The sequence below is a fragment of the Loxodonta africana genome, chromosome X (assembly GCF_030014295.1).
Source record: "Loxodonta africana isolate mLoxAfr1 chromosome X, mLoxAfr1.hap2, whole genome shotgun sequence".
NCBI classification, from domain to species: domain Eukaryota; kingdom Metazoa; phylum Chordata; class Mammalia; order Proboscidea; family Elephantidae; genus Loxodonta; species Loxodonta africana.
This window is the reverse complement of record NC_087369.1, coordinates 145,677,008-145,694,458: the sequence shown is the minus strand read 5'-3', so window position 1 is coordinate 145,694,458 and position 17,451 is coordinate 145,677,008. Positions and strand designations below refer to the sequence as shown.

General features: G+C 42.5%; 1 non-coding gene across 1 annotated transcript; it reads left to right on the top strand.

Annotated features, from left to right (window-relative positions):
* Nucleotides 1-2,781: 2,781 nt before the first annotated feature.
* LOC111751890 (U6 spliceosomal RNA) lies at nucleotides 2,782-2,887 on the top strand. Its single transcript, XR_002786963.1, has one exon. It is a non-coding gene; the product is annotated as a U6 spliceosomal RNA (small nuclear RNA).
* The last annotated feature ends 14,564 nt before the right edge of the window (nucleotides 2,888-17,451 follow it).

Below are 17,451 nucleotides of genomic sequence, written 5' to 3'. Positions count from 1 at the left end.
ATCAGTCAGAACAAGGCCAACTGCCAGCTGCAGAGCAGACCATCAATTGCTCCTATGCAAGTTTAAGTTGAAGCTGAAGAAAATTAGAACAAGTCCACGAGAGACAAAATACAACCCTGAATATAATCCACCTGAACTTAGAGACCATTTCAAGAATAGATTGGACACATTGAACACTAAGAACCAAAGACCAGAGGAGTTGTGGAATGACAGCAAGGACATCATACATGAAGAAAGCAAGAGGTCATTAAAAAGACAGGTAAGAAAGAAAAGACCAAAATGGATGTCAGAACAGATTCTGAAACTTCCTCTTGAATGTTGAGGAGATAAAGTGAATAGAAGAAAGCATGGAGTAAAAAGAGCTGAACAGAAGATTTCAAAGGGTGGTTGGAGAAGATAAAGTAAAGAATTATTGTGAAATTACAAAGACTTGGGGATAGAAAACTGAGGGAAGAACATGCTCAACATTCCTCAAACTGAAAGAACTGAAGAAAAAAACCAAGCCTCGAGTTGCAATATTGAAGGACTCTATAGGGAAAATATTAAATGATGCAGGAAGTGTCAAAAGAAGATGGAATGAATACACAGAGCCAGTGTACCAAAAAGAATTGTTGGACGTTCAACATTTCAGGAAGTAGTGTATGTTCAAAAATCAATGATACTGAAGGAAGAGGCCCACGCTGCACTGAAAGCATTGGGGAAAAACAAAGCTCCAGGAATTGATGGAACGCCAATTGAGATGTTTCAGCAAATAGATGCAGCATTGGAAACCCTCACTTGTCTATGCTAAGAAATTTGAAAGACAGCTACCTGGCCAACCAGCTAGAAAAGACCCATATTTGTGCCCATTCCAAAGAAAGGTAATCCAACAGAATGCAGAAATTATCAACCGATATCAGTAATATCACACACAAGTAAAATTTTGCTGAAGATAATTCAAAAGCTGTTGTAGCAGTACATCAACAAGGGCTGCCAGGAATTCAAGCCGGATTCAGAAGAGGACCTAGCAGGAGGGATATCCTTGCTCATTTCTGATGGATCTTGGCTGGAAGCAGAAAATACTAGGAAGTTGTTCACCTGTGTTTCATTGACTATGCAAAGGTATTCAACTCTGTGGATCACAACAAATTATGGCTAACATTGTGAAGAATGGGAATTCCAGAACACTTAATTTTGCTCCTGAGGAACCTGTACTTAGACCAAGAGGCAGTCATTTGAACAAAAACAGATACTGCGGGGTTTAAAGTTAAGAAAGGTTTGCATCAGGGTTGTATTCTTTCACCATGCTTATTCAATCTGTCTGCTGAGCGAATAATCTGAGAAGCTGGGCTATTTGAAAAAGAACAGGGCATCAGGATTGGAGGAAGACTCATTAACAACCTGCAATATGCAGATGACACAAGCTTGCTTGCTGAAAGTGAAGAGGACTTGAAGCACTTACTAATGAAGATCAGAGGCCACAGCCTTCAGTATGGATTGCACCTCAACATAAAGAAAACCAAAATCCTCTCAACTGGACCAATAAGCAACATCATGATAAACGGAGAAAAGATTGAAGTTTCGAGTATTTTACCTGGATTCACAATCAATGCCCATGGAATTAGCAGTCGAGAAATCAAATGACACATCGCATTGGGCAAATCTGCTGCAAAAGACTTCTCGAAAGTGTTGAAAAGCACTGTGAGGATTAACGTGCGCCTGACCCAGACCATGGTGTTTTCAATTGCCTCATATGCATGTGAAAGCTGGTCAGTGGATAAGGAACACCAAAGAAGAACGGATGCCTTTGAATTATGTTGTTGCCGAAGAATATGAAATATACCACAGACTGCCAGAAGAACAAACAAATCTGTCTTGGAAGAAATACAGCCAGAATTCTCATTAGAAGCTAGGGTGGGGAGACTTTGTCTCACATACTCTGGATATGCTATGAGGTGGGACCAGTCCCTGGAGAAGGACGTCATGCTTGGTAAGAGTAGAGGGTCAGAAAAAAGAGGAAGACCCTCAGCAAGGTGCATTGACACAGTGGCTGCAACAATGGGCTCAAGCATAACAAGGATTGTGAGGATGGCGCAGGATCTGGCAGTGTTTCTTTCTGTTGTACATAGGGTGATACGAGTCAGGACCGACTCAACGGCTTATGGATCATTCTCCAGGATAAACCATATGTTATATAACAAAGCAAGTCTCGATAAATGTGAAAAGATTTAAGTAATACAAAGGATCTTCTCTGACCATAGTGGAATGAAACTAGGGATTAATAACACAAGGAAAACTGGAAATACACAAATATGTAGAAATGAAACAACATACTATTAAAGAACCAATGGGTCAAGGAAGAAATCAAGAAGGAAATCAGAAAAATACTTAGATGAAAATGAAGGTACAACACGTCAAGACTTATGGGATGCAGCAAAGGAAGTGCTCAGAGGGAAATTTATAGCAGTAAACACCTACTTTAAAAAAGAAGAAAGATCTCAAGTCAATAACCTAACTTGGGAAAATAGAAAAAATAGGGCACGCCAAGCCTAAAGCTACCATAAGGAAGGAAATAACAAAGATCAGAGCTGAGATAAATGAAATAGAGAATAGAAAACCTATGGATGGAATCAACGAAACCAGAAGTTTTTTCGTTTTTGTTTTTAAAGATTAGTAAAACCTACAAACCTGTAGCCACGCTGACAAAGAGACAGAAGATGCAAATATATAAAATCAGAAATGAAGGCGGGAATGTTACAACTGACCATACAGAAATAAAAAGGATTATAAGAGAATACTATGGTGCTCACTTCAGTAGCATATATACTAAAATTGGAATGATACAGAGAAGATTAGCATGGCCCCGTGCAAGGATGACATGCAAATTTGTAAAGTATTCCATATTTTTGAATATTTGATCCATTTGCCTGTCGACTTTGGAAATAATTGCATAATAATATTTTATTTTACCGCTAATAAAAAAGAGACTACTATGAACAACTGTATGCCAACAAATTAGATAACCTAGATAAAATGGACAAATTCCTAGAAACACATAAACTTCTTATGTTGACTCAAGAGGAAATAGAACATCTCAACAGACCCATAACAAGTGAAGAGTTTGAATCGGTAATCAAATACGGTAAGGGCTTTTATCAAAAACTCAGAACTGACATCATACTCAGTGGGGGAAGACTAAGGAATTTCCCCCTTAACATCATGAACAAGACAAGAATGCCCGCTTTCAGCACTATTATTCAATACCGTACTGAAAGTTCTACACAGGGCAATGAGGCTAAATAAATAAATAAAGTGTATCCACATCATGAAGGAAGAAGTAAAATGATCTCTCTTCACAGATGACATGATCCTATATATAGAAACCCCAAAGAATTCACAAGAAAGCTACTAGAGCTAATAAATTCAGCAAAGTGGCAGGGTACAAGGTCAACATACAAAAATCAGTTAGGCTTCTATTCATCAACAGTGAGCATCCTGAAAAGGAAATTAAGGAAAGAATTCCACTTTCAATAGCATCTAAAAGAATAAAATACACAGGAATAAATTTAACTAGGGAAGTAAAAGACTTACATACTGAAAACTATAAAACATTACCGAATTAAACAAGACTGAAATAAATGGAAGGACATTTCGTGCTGACGGATTGGAAGACTTAATATTGTTAAAATGTTAATACTAGGTGTTATGGATTTGTGTCCCCCAAAATATGTGTCATTTTGGCTGGGCTATGATTCCCAGTATTGCTATCTTTCAATTTGTGATCTGATGTGTTGTAAATCCTAAAATCCTAACCTCTATGATGTTAGTGGAGCCCTGGTGGTGCAGTAGTTCAGAGCTTGGCTGCTAACCAAAAGTTTGAATCCACCAGCTGTTCCTTGGAAACCCTGTGGGGCAGTTCTACTCTGTCCTATAGGTTTGCTATGAGTCAGAATTGACTTGATGGCTAAGGGTTTGGGTTTTTTCGGTTATGATGTTAATGAGGCAGAATTAGAGGCAGTTATGTTAATTAGGCAGGATGCAGTCTACAGGATTAGGTTGTATCTTGAGTCAATCTTTTTCGAGACATAAAAGAAAGAAGTGAGCAGAGAGGAGAGGGACCTCATTACCACCAAACAAGAAGAGGCAGGAGTGGAGCATGTCCAGGGCCCCTGCGCAGAGAAGCTTCTAGAGCAGGGGAAGATTGATGACAAGGATCTTCCCCCAGAGCTGACAGAAAGTGAAAACCTTGCCCTAGAGCTGCTACCCTGACTTCGGACTTTTAGCCTCCTGAACTGTAAGAGAATAAATTTCTGTTTAAAGCATTTGCTTGTGGTATTTCCGTTATAGCAGCACTAGATAATTTATGTAGAACTATAAGGGGCCTCGAATAGCAAAGCAATCTTGAAAAAGAAGAACCAAGTAGTAGGACTCACACTTCCTAATCTGAGAATTTATTATAAAGCTACAGTAATCAAAACAGTCTGGTACTGGTATAATGACAGACAAAGAGACAAATGGAATAGAATTGAGAGTCCAGAAATTAGCCCATATGTCTATAGTTAATTGATTTTGTGTAAGGGTGCTAAGTTCACGTAATGAGGAAAGATTAAAAATAAAAATAAAAAAACAAGTTGATTCCACAAATTGTATGACTCATAGACCCTATCAGACAGAGTAGAACTGCCCCATAAGATTTCCAAGGCTGTAATCTTTATGGAAGCAGACTGCTACATCTTTCTCCCATGGAGCTGCCGGTGGGTTCTAACTGCTGACCTTTTGATTAGCAGCTGAGCACTTAACCGTCGCACCATCAGGGCTCCTTGGGGGAAAGGTTAGTCTCTTTAATAAAAGGATGCAGACCAAAAAAAAAAAAAAAAAACTGAACCTGTTGCCGTCGACTCGATTCCAACTCGTAGGGACCCTATAGAACAGAGTAGAACTGCCCCATGGAGTTTCCGAGGAGCGCCTGGTGGATTTGAACTGCCGGCCTTTTGGTTAGCAGCTGTGTAGCTCTTAACCACTAAGCCACCAGGGTTTCCAAATGGTGCAGGGACAACTGGATTTTCATATGCAAAATTATGAAGTTGAATTCATAGTTCAAACCATATACAAAAATTAACTCAAAATGAATGAAGGACCTAAATGTAAGAACTGAAAGCATAGAACTCTTAGAAGAAAACATAGGGGCAATGCTTCAAGATCCAGTTTTGTTCTTTTGATAAACAGATTCTTAGATACAACAGCAAAAGCATGAACATCCCTGTTTTTTATTATGTTGACAGTTTTGAAAAGTAGTGGTGTGGTATTTTGCAGAATGTCCCACAACCGGGATTCGTCTGATGTTTTTCTCATGATTAAACAAGTGTTACGGGTTCCAGAAGGAGCCCTGGTGGTGCAGCGTGCTAAGTACTGGGCTGTTAACCGAAAGGTCGACGGTTTGAACCCACAAGCCACTCCTCCAGAGAAAGATGTGCCAGTCTGCTTTTGTAAAGATCGCAGCCTTGGAAACCCTATGGGGCAGTTCTACTCTGTCCTACAGGGTTGCTAGGAGTCAGAATTGATTTGAGAGCAACGGATTTGGTTTGGTTTATACCTATGGATGTAATCCCATTTGAGAATAAAATTTTCTTTGTTACGTTAATAAGACCGTATCAGTGTAGGGTGTGTCCTAAGCCAATCATCTTTGAGATATAAAGAACAGATCAGGCATAGAAGCAAGCAAGTACAAATGGGGTAAAGATGGATGCCAAGTGGAGATCTCTAAGGAATGCCAAGAAGAACACTAGAGAAGCTGAGACAAGGATTTTCCCCCAGAGTGGACAGAGAGAGACTTCTCCTAGAGCCAGAACCCCGAACCTGGACTTCTAGCCTTCTAAACTGTGAGAAGATATATTTCTGTTTGTTAAAGACACCCAATTGTGGTATTTTTTGTTACAGTGGCATTAAGAAACTAAAACAGTAAAAATAGATTCTTTTGTCACATTCTGCATTCCATTCTGGGATCCCCCAATCTCCTAAATGATTTCTTCTTAATTTGCATACATTAAAATTCACGCTATGTTATAAGGTTCTATGGGTTTCGACAAACGGTTAATGTCAGGTGTCCACCTTTACAGTATCATACAGAATTATTTTACCGCCCTAAACATTCTCCTGGGCTTAGTCCATTCAACCCTTCTCCCCTCCTCCTGAACTCCCAGCAACCGTTGATCTTTATACCATCTCTATAATTTTGCCTTTTCTAAAATGTCATATAAGAGCTTTATATGTCATATAATGTCATATAAACCTACAGGGTGTAGGCTTTTCAGACTGGCTTCTTTCACCCAGCAATATGCATTAAAGATTCTTCCATATTATCTTATGGATTGATAGTACATTCCTTTTTATTACTAGATAGTATTCCATTGTATGGATGTTCCTTAGTTTGTTTATTCATTCCCATTCTGAAGGGCATCTTGGTTGTTTCCAGTTTTTAGTCTTTATGAATGAAACTGTCATAAATTCATGTGCAGGTTTTTGTGTGGGCATAAGTTTTCAAATCAGTTGTACAAATACCTAGGAACACAATTTCTAGGTCATATAGGAAGAATGGAAACCCTGGTGGCGTAGTGGTTAAGTGCTACAGCTGCTAACCATGAGGTCAGCAGTTCAAATCCACCAGGCGCTCCTTGGAAACTCCATGGGGCAGTTCTACTCTGTTCTATAGGGTCGCTATGAGTTGGAATTGACTCGACGGCACTGGGTTGGTTGGTTGGGTTGGTTTTCCAAAGTAGCTGTATTGTTCTTCATTTCCGTCTGCAGGGATGGGCTGAGAATACCTGTTGCTCCACATCCTCACCAGCAATTGGTATGGCTGGTTTGTTGGGTTTGAGCCATTCTAATATGTGTGTAGTATTATCTCATTGTTTTAGTTTGCATTTTTCAAGTGATGGAACATTGTTTTTAATGGTGAAATATTGGATATGACCAAAATGTCTGCCAACACAGGCTGAATAACTACATCATGATGTGTTTATACAATGGAATCACATAGGACAGTTAAAAGGCATAAACTAGAGAGTTACATACATCAATGTCGATAAACCTCAAAAACATAATTTTGAGGCAAAAAAGGAAGTTGCAGAATACTTAGTGCTGCTATAACAGAAATACCATAAACGGGTGGCTTTAATGGAAATTAATTATCTCACAGTTTAGGAGGCTAGAACTCTGAATCTAGGGCCCTGGCTCTAGAGGAAGGCTGCCTCTGTCCACTCTAGAGGAAGGTCCTTGTCTCTTTTCAGCTTCTATTCCCAGTAGGTTCCTTTGGGATCAAGTGGCCTGTATTTTCCCCCTCTGTGCTTCCTTCCTTGCTTGCTTAATTAATCTGCTCTTTTATATGTCAAAAAAGATTGATTTAAGACACACCCTTCAGTGACACTGCATCATTAACATAACAAAGAAAGCTCATTCTTAAATGGCATTATAACTACAGGTATAAAACCAAAAACCAAACCTACTGCCATCGAATCTATTCTGACTCACAGCGACCCTATAGGACAGAGTAGAACTGTCCCACAGGGTTTTCGAAGAGCAGCTGGTGGATTTGAACTGCCGACCTTCTGGTTAGCAGCCAAGCTCTTAACCACTGCTCCACCAGGATTTACACACATATTTTGGGGGGACATAATTCAATCCATAACACATAAATATACTATTTATACAAAGTTTAAAAACGTGCTACATTGTATTGTTTATGTATCTTTACACAGAAAAATTTAATACGTATATAAAAATGATACAACCAAAGTATATATAGTGGTGATTTTTGGTGAGGGAGAGAGGGAAATGGGTTAGAGAAGAGGTATGTAAGGCGTCTCAAGTCTATAACTTTTTTTAATCTGTAATGTCTATCTCTAAAAAATATCTGAAGCACACACAGCAAAATGTTGAGATTGTTAAAATTGATTGGAGGGCTGAACAGGGATTCCTTTAATTACTCTCTATTCTTGTTCGTATATTTGAAATACATGATAAAAAGAAAAAAGATGTAAACAGGCATTTCTTCAGAATTCAAAGCAATGTTAGATTGTACACAAATCTAAATTTATAAATAATAGCAAAATCTGGCAACAGCCCAATTGTCTATCATCAGGTGAATGGATAAACTATGGTCCATTCATCCAATGGAATGACTACTCGACGGTACAAAAAACAAACTACTGATATGTACAACAACCTGCATGAATCTCATAAGCATAGTGTTGAGCAAAACAAGCCATACACAAGAGTTTATACATTATGATTCTATTTATATGAAGTATTTACAAATGGAAATAAGAAAAATGGTTGCCTCTCTTTCTCTGGAGGTGGTAGTGATTAGTTTGGAAGGGAGCAAGAGGGAGCTTTTTGGGGCAATTGAAATATTCTATATCTTGATGGGGATAGTAGCTATGTGGGTGTATACACACACACACACACACACACACACACACACATATATATGTATATTTATAACCTGTTGCTGTTGAGTCTATTTAGACTCATAGTGACCCTGTAGGGCAGAGTAGAACTACCCCCATAGAGTTTCCAAGGAACAGCTGGTTGATTTGAACTGCTGACATCTTGGTTAGCTGCCGAGCTCTTAACCTCCATGCCACCAGGGCTCTCTCTCTCTCTCTCTCTATATATATATGTCAAAAACTTATGAAACGGTACACTTAAAATCTGTACATTTAATTTTATGTAAATTATACTTCAATTAAAAAATAGGAAAAAATGCTGGAGACAAGTTATTGTGTCTCAAAGGCAGTCTTAGCTGAGTCTACAGAGAAGGAACAAATTAGTTCCTAGGTCCCTCCACTGAGCCCCTCCCCAGAGTTAGAAACAGCAGCAACCTCCAGTGGGTGGAAGGACTCAGACCTTGTTCCATGGAATTAGCTGTGGCCTCAACTGATCACGCTTTGGATGCAATCATAGCTTGGTTGTGTGGAATGGGCTAAGGCTTGCCATACACACACAAAAGATAAGGCAAAGTCAGGGCCTAGACTGATTCGGCCAATAAAGATACAAGAAGCCACTTTTGGATTTAGACTGTTTATTACTTACATAATCAGTGAAAGGAAGGATAAGCCTAAGGCTCCAGTTCTGGATGATCCTTGTACCACACGCTAAAAAGGATGATATGGAAACACAAGGGGCCGGGCGACCGCAGTGAGCTGTTGGATACCTCGTTGCTGGTGCTAAGCACTTTTATCTTTTCTGCAGCTCTATTCTGAGGAAAAAAGAGGAGGCAGGGCAGAAAGCCCCAGGCCTCATTAGAGCCTGGGAGGCCATGAGAAACTGTCTCACGACACCTCCCCATGGAGATAGGGAGGCAAGCAGGAGATGGTCTTGTAGCAGCTGCTTACAGGCCTCCTGTCCTCTCATGTTCCAGGAGAATCACAAGGCATTCTGCCAAGACGCAGGTAGGCTGCAGTTCAAGCTTTTGCTTGCCTATGTGCATAGGTGCAAGGTCGCCGTGGCTATTTCCCTATAAGGCTCTTTTTCTATTAAGGATGGATAGGAACAGTAGCAGGCACAGCCTTGGGTATGTGGAAGGACTTAGGCCTCTCTTGATTGATCTGGAGATTTTATGTAAATCTTGATTGGTCATGATTTAGAGGAAATTCCAAATTCAGATTTTTCAGGTAACTGGATATGTTAGTTCCTAGAATCATTATGTGGCCCTAGAAATTGATTCACTCCCCTTAGCCACACCTTGCTAAGGGAAAGGAGGAATTAGTGGTAGCTCAAGAGTTACAATATGTTTTCATTTTTTATTGTGTTTATTGTTCTTTCCAGTGTATAAGTTCAGTCTTCCTCAATTAAACCTTCTTTAGACATTTCTGAGTAAAGATCTCTTTCTGTGTTAAGGAAAGACTTTTTAACTGGTGCTTGGGCCTAACAGTTCCAGCCAGTTTCTGCCCAGAGCAAGCTAAGTCAACAGTCTTGCTTCAACGTGATGTCCGAACAAGGGCTATTCCTGTTTGGGTATGCCACATGTTACAAGACATTAGGAAAAATTAAGACTAACATTCAAAAAGTCAATAACCCTCAGGAAGCCTGTGGACTGTTTTAAAAATACCTTATTGGAAGCCTGAGAAAATGTATGCCAACGATAAAAAATACTAGGCACTAGGGAAATAAAATATGCCGCTTGGTTAACTGGCAAAATCAAAGAGGCTATTGTAAGGGAGAAAAAGGCGTCTTTCAAAAAATGGCAATATAGTTTCTAATGAGGGGAACAGGGAAGTCTGGAAAATATGGCAGCTGAGATCCAGGGTAGAAATTGCATGGGCTAAAAAAGAATGATGAGTTCTTTGCCAGGGATGCTAAAGCTCCTCTCTGAAATATACCTGAGAGAAAGCCAGCTAGAGAATCAATGGGATTACAGGGATTAAAAAGGGATTTGACATGTGGTAGGAGTCTGGGAGGTGGGAGTTTCAGGTTGCTGGTGGTTTAAAGGAGAGGGCTTTGGTAAAGCTTTGGGTGAGGCCCTAGAGAGGTGACTGAGGAAGTGAAATTTTATCTTTCCCTCTAACAGTCTCTTCTCCCCTCTTCCTATTTCTTTATCTCCCTGGTCTTTTCCTGAATTGGCTTTGCACTACTTCTCTTTGTCTTGAATGTCCTTTTTCTGCTGCTCCCTGATCTTATCTTGGTTATTTCCAAATTGGAGTGCCTAGAGAGACTGTAGAATGCTTTGAACTGAGCTTACTCTGTAGGCAAACAACTTCTCACCTAAAACTGGTACTTTGTAGTTTCTGCACCTAAATACGGTTGACCAGGAGTAGGAAAAGGCAAATAGTGATAGCAATGTCCTTTGTGCCTTCTGGTGTTGGAGTGGAAGTGGCTAAACAAGGGGATAGATAACCGAGTCACCCTTGGCGGAGCAGTGTTTAGCTAGGGGAGGCTGACACCTGGTGGTTACACTTCGGAGGTGCAGAAGTGTCCATAATAACCCCATGCGGTGACCATTTACCTGACTATTCATTTTGCGTGAATCATTTAAAACTCACAACAACCCACTAAAGGGAATATCATTATTTAAATTCTACAGAGGAATGATTTCTATTAAACAGTTATAAACTGATTTAAGCAATGGGGTAAGGAATTTTTGGGATAGTACCTGGCACATAGCAGATTCTCAAGAAATATTTATTGAAGTAATGTTTTTTACGTACCATTATGGAACTTTTATTCAGAGGGTATTCACCTGTCATCTTTTCATAATAGACTTGATTTGAATACAGTGCTACCAGCCAGGTAAACCTAGACCCAGTCTGTTGCAACTCTTGCTTAAACACCCCTTCCTGGACAATCTCTCTTCCATCTCAGATACTTGGAGACCAAACCTTCTGAGACAAATTCAAAACTATTGAAACTCTACCAACTACAACCATCCTAGACCCTCTATCCTGGACACCACAAGGTTGAGTTTTTCAATCAGCTGAGACCATTTAAATGCTTCCATCTCAGACTCTCCTACGTGGACATGAAGTAGCCAAGATGGATGGCTTGTTGATAAGAACACTGAAGTCACCTGGGGTAATGGCCAACTTCATAGAGGAAGACTCTGCGTCAGGTGGCAACATATTCAGTGACTGAGAAAGAGGCTGGCCAGTAGGTTGTTAGATGACCACAATGAACAAGAGAGGTTGGATGGCATGAATCTCAAAGCAGCAAGGTTGAAAGAGTTATGGCTTAGAAGTAGTGATGGGGTAGTAGGAGAATGCCAGTCCTACCTCTGGGTCCTGTGACATGTGGAGAATGAACAAACTATCAGCGTCCACTGAAGGGAAATGGAATGGGAAGCGATGTCTTGAGGGAAGAACCAATTTTATTTAAGGGCAGAAACTTGGGAGAGTGTCCATGGAGGGGGGCCAAATGGAGAAGAGTTTGTCTTTGAGAATTTCCTGGGGCCCAGTAGAAAGGTCTGGGAGGGAGATCCAGCCCTCTCAGCTGCTCAGGATAACAAATGAGAAACTCGGTTCAATCCCTGTCAACATACCTGCTGAGATACGACACCGTCAGATTCTGCTTTGCGGTGCCAAATCTGACGTGCAAATCTGAGAGTACACCTGTGATGTACTCTCAGGTTGTCCCCAATTTCTACATAGCCAGGAGGCCATTAGAAAAAGGGAACGAATAACTAATATGGATTGCTCCATAACAATCGAGTCCTTCTGGTCAGAGCCTAAACGCATGTTACGAGTTCTGGTTGTTCTTGAGTTGATTCTGACTCATAGTGACCCTATAGGACACTGCCCCAGAGGGTTTTCAAGGAGCAGCTGGTGGATTCGAACTGTCGACCTTTTGGGTAGCAGCTTAACGCTCAAGGACTGCATCACCAGGGCTCCCGAACACATGTTAATGCATGGAAAATAGATTTTATTACTTACAAACAGATGCAGACAGCATACAGCCAGAAAAGTTCCATAACTAGTTGTCCTTCCTGGCTCAAAAGCTGGGCAGAAATGATAACTCTTCTATGCACACTCAATTGTGTGTCACAGGTGAGGGACTTAAATGGGAAAGTAACATAGCATGCCAGTCCCCCCTGGCTTCTGGAAGCTGTCCTGGTGAATATAAAGAACTCTTCCACACAAGCCCCCCACCAGGCATTGTGGGTGAGGGACACAGTGAGGGCTTACCTTCTGCAGGTATCTCTCTGGTCAGGTAGATACAGTTAGGTGGGCTGTAAGCTTAATGCTATGCATGCCCACTAGCACCATAGCTGAGGAGACAGAGAAAAATTCCTCCCCCAGCTCTTTCATACCCCTAGCTTACCTGACCCAGTGATCTATTACATGGATTTTCCCCTCCTGACTACCCTAGGAGGAGGAGGTGCTCAGACATCTTGACACCTCACCTGGAATTGTATCTCTTTAGCCCTGATGACATTTAGATAAGCCATTAGGCTTCAGAGGGCCTGGTTGTGGTGGTTTTTTCCTGAACCCCAAAGATGCTAGCAGTGGGAGGGACAGGGAAGACATGGCCACCAGGCTTGTCTGAAGGACTGTCACCTCATACCTGGAATCAGCCCCCAACTAGAACCCTCTCTTCTATCTCTTCATTCACTCCTTTTCTACGGATTCCTTCCCTAACCATCCTCCTTAAGACCTGTTACAGCCCTTTCATCCTAAAAACAAAGCCAGCCCTGGGCCCTAAATACATTTATTTCTATTTATGTCCGAGCCAAGCTCTAGAAGAGCAGCCTGTAGCCTATCTCCGCCTCTTCACTTCCGATTCACTCCTCTATCCCCTGTAGGCTGGACTTTGCCATCGTGGCTTGACTGTGAAACTGCTCTACTGAGATCAGAAGTTGCTACATCCAAAGGTTGGTTTTCCAGCCCTCAGCTACTGGACCTGGTTGGGACATCAGACACCTGGGTGTCACCCTCCTCGGTGAAACTCTCCCCTCCCTCAGGTCCCCTCACCCTTGCTATGTTGTTGTTAGGTGCCGTCGAGTTGGTTCCAACTCATAGCGACCCTATGCACAACAGAACAAAACACTGCCTGGCCATGTGCCATCCTTACAATCGTTGTTATGCTTGAGCTCATTTTTGTAGCCACTGTGCCATTCCACCTCATTGATGGTCTTCCTCTTTTCTGCTGACCCTGTACTTTACCAAGCACGATGTCCTTCTCCAGGGACTGATCCCTCCTGATAACATGTCCAATGTATGTAAGACACAGTCTCGCCATCCTTGCTTCTAAGGAGCATTCTGGTAGAACTGCAACCAGAATGCCCCCTAGAAGCAAGGATGGCCCCTCACCCTACCTTTCTGAAAATACCTCCTGCTGTCCCAGGTCCCAGTGGATGCCCTTCTCTGGGCCCTTGAAGACTTCCCCCAAAGTCCCCTGCTTCACATAGCTTCCAGGCAACCTGCAGTCTCCACTCAGGTGTCCCCTCCCCCAAAAGCCCTAGCTGATCCCACCCACAGCACCTGGGGTTGCCTCTATCACAGAGGGAGGGTGTGATCTCCCTCCAGGCCTTAGGTCTTCATGGGCAGGAAGCCCCTGCCCTCACCTCTGGGTCTCCAGGACAGGGCACTGTGCCTGGCTCTGAGGCAGGACTTGGTGATGCTGGGTGCCCTCGAGCTCAAGGGCTGTATGTTTGGAAGCCAGAGTGTGGCTGGGACCTGCACACAGGATTCCTGAGCACCCACGAACAGCATGACACAGGACGCCGGCTGCATGCTGCTGCGGGAAAAGCTGTTGCAGAAGGCAGGAGAGGCTGGCAAACCAGGCCTGCTCCAGCAAGTGGCAGCAAGGGCCACCTCTAATAACCCCTGTAAGGGCTCCGTGAATGTGTGTTGAATCAGCTGAGAGGCGTCGGTGCAGGCTTAGCCATCAAGAGAGGCATGAAGGGCCCTTGAATTCCCTCTGTTAGTAAAGATAATTTGGTGAGCAGAGGAGAGGGAGGTTGCATCAGTGGCTTGTAGGGAAAAGCGCCCAGCTGCGGCAGAACCAGCAGGAGTGGCCCAAAGATGTCAAGCCAAGCATAGGGCGAGGATGGCTTCTGGGCACTGAGGGTCGCCAGGCCTCCTCCTTGCACTCAGAGCTCTGTCTTCCTGACCAAGCTGGCTGAGCACTCTCCACAGCAGTCCAGTATACACATTCTGTCATGGGGGTGGGGGTGACTTTAGAGTGTCCAACCATCCCGGCTTGCCTGGGACTGGTGAATTTCCCAGGAGTTTTCAGACCTGAACAATCTGGGGCAAACCAGGAGAGTTGGTCACCCTAGGTGGCATTGGAGGGGGCCATCAGTCTCAAGCAGGGCCCCCTTCTGCTGTTTTGAGCAGGGGAAACTGAGCGGGCCTTAGCCTGAATTGCAGCCCCATCAGGACGCTCCCAGTGAGGTTTGGGCCTGCATTCGGTTTTGACAGAGGGCTGCCTGGAGGTGACATCAGTGTGGGCCCTTTTTTTATAGGGGTTACCATACTAAGGAATGCCCAGCCAGGCTTTCATCTCAGTTACGCTTTGGGGACACCGTGCTTGGCAGGTGAGCTGTGCAGATTAATTCCAGTAAAGTTGCAATTAGCCTGAGCTGTTTTGCCAAAGTTCTAGCCTGGCACTGGTTTCTGGTCAAAGCATAAAATATATTGATTAATAGTGTGGGACCAAGGAGTTTCAGGGCAGTTTGTATTAGAATGTCTCATTGTTTTGTTTACTTTTTTTAACTGAGAATAAATTCACATAAGAAAATTCACCATTTTAACCATTTTCATGTGTACAAATCAGTGCTTTTTAATATATTCAGTGTTGTGCAGCCATTAGAACTGTCTATTTTTGGAACATTTCCATCACCTCAATAAGAAAACCAGTACCTCTCAATTCCCCTCTCCCTCAGCCCCTGGCAACCACTAATCTACTTTCTGTCTCATGGATTTGCCTCTTCTGGAATCACAGAACGTATCTCCTTTTGTGCCTGACTTCTTTTACTTAGCATAATGTTTTCAAGGTTCACCCATGTCATCAGAACTTCGTTTCTTTTTATAGCGGAAAAATATTCCATTGTATATATCCATCACATTGTGTTTATCCATTCATCAGTTGATGGACATTGAAGTTGTTTTCACCTTCTGGCTATAATGAATAATGCAGTTCTATTCTGTCCTATAGGGTCGGTATGAGTCAGAATTGACTCAACGGCACTGGGTTTAGTGAGTGTGAAAAGAGCCCTAGTGGCACAGTGGTTAGGTACTCAGCTGCTAACAAAAAGGTCAGAGGTTGGAACCCACAAGCCACTCCATGGGAGAAAAGCCCTGACAATCTGCTCCCATAAAGCCTAGGAAACCCTATGGGGCACTTCTACTCTATCCTATAGTGTCACTATGAGTTGAAATCAACTTGAAGGCATACAACAACAGTGTGTATGAAGTGGTATTTCATTGTAGTTTTTATTTGCATTTTTCTAATAACAGCCAGAATGCACCCTAGAATCAAGGATGGTGAGACTTCATCTCATGTATTTTGGACATGTTATCAGGAGAGATCAATCCCTGGAAAAAGACATCATACTTGGTAAAGTAGAGGCTTACCAAAAAAGAGGAAGACCCTCAACAAGATGGATTGACACAGTGAATGCAAAAATGGGCTAAAAAATAGTAGTGATTGTGAGGATGGCACAGCACAGGGCAGTGTTTCATTCTGTTGTACATAGGGTCGCTATGAGTGGAAAGCAACTAGATGGCACCTGTGATGGTTAAGGTTGTGTGTCAACTTGGCTGGGCCACGTTTCTCAGTGGTTTGGCAGTTATGATGTAGTTTTGCAATTATGTAATGATGTAATCAACTCCATGATAAGATCTGCTATGAACAGCCAATCAGTGGAAAGGGAGATTCAAGTATATAAATGGATATTCCAGCAGGGCTCTTGGTCTGGATCCTGCATTTGGATCATCATCATCTGACCTCCAGCTCTTGGGAGTTGAGCTAGCAGTTTACCTGCTAATCTTGGGATTTGTCGGCCTCTACAGCCTATGAGCCAGTGGCCTGCTGTCTGAACTGCCATTCTTGGGTTTGTCAGCTCCAGCAGCTACGAGTCAGCAGAAGCCTCCAGCCAGATGCCTGACCCATGGACTTGGGACTTGCCAGTCAATACAACTGCATGAGCCATTTCCTTGACATAAATCTCTCCTCTCTCTCTATATATATATACAACCATTGCCATCAAGTCGATTCCACGTTGTAGTGATCATACAGGACAGAGTAGAGCTGCCTCATAGGGTTTCCAAGGAGCAGCTGGTGGATGCGAACCACTGACCTTTTGGTTAGCAGCCAAAGGCTTAACCACTGTGCCACCAGGGCTCCATATGTGTATATGGTTCACTGGGGAACTGGGGCTAGGACACTGCCAGTTCCTTTGAGCCTGGAGCTGTCCTCCCCATCAAGTGTCAGAGTACTTCTTGAAGCCATGGTCTTGGGTCCTAGGAAAATACAAACCTGAAGTAGGTATGCAGGAGGAATTTACACTTTCCTGCAAGCCTCTGGTCTTTTTGTGAAAAAGTGAAGTGAGAAGGCCAGGCTCCGCTAGGGCTACTAGATCCTAAACAAAAAGGATAATACAGAATCACTATCCGCTCACTGGTTTGTCTCGGGGGATTCATGTGTTCTCAAACCCAGACTTCATGGGAATGAACAGTCTTCTCTGAATCAGAGATAATGATAAATCAAGATATCATTTTAGTCCTTCCTAGGGCAGTGTGAGCACTGTGTGTTACCTTTGGACTTGGCAATGGCCCCATGTTGTTCCCAAGCCAGCTATATGGCATCCTCCATGACCTCTTGGAATGACGGTAATCATCTAAGAAGATGATGATTGTGGGCCTCCTGGTTTTTGTTAATTGTTCCCATGGCTGGAATTCAGCCATGTCTGGGCATCTCTGATGACTTGGAATGGCAGGCAACCCAAAGACATTTATTTTATTTATTTATTTTTTTATA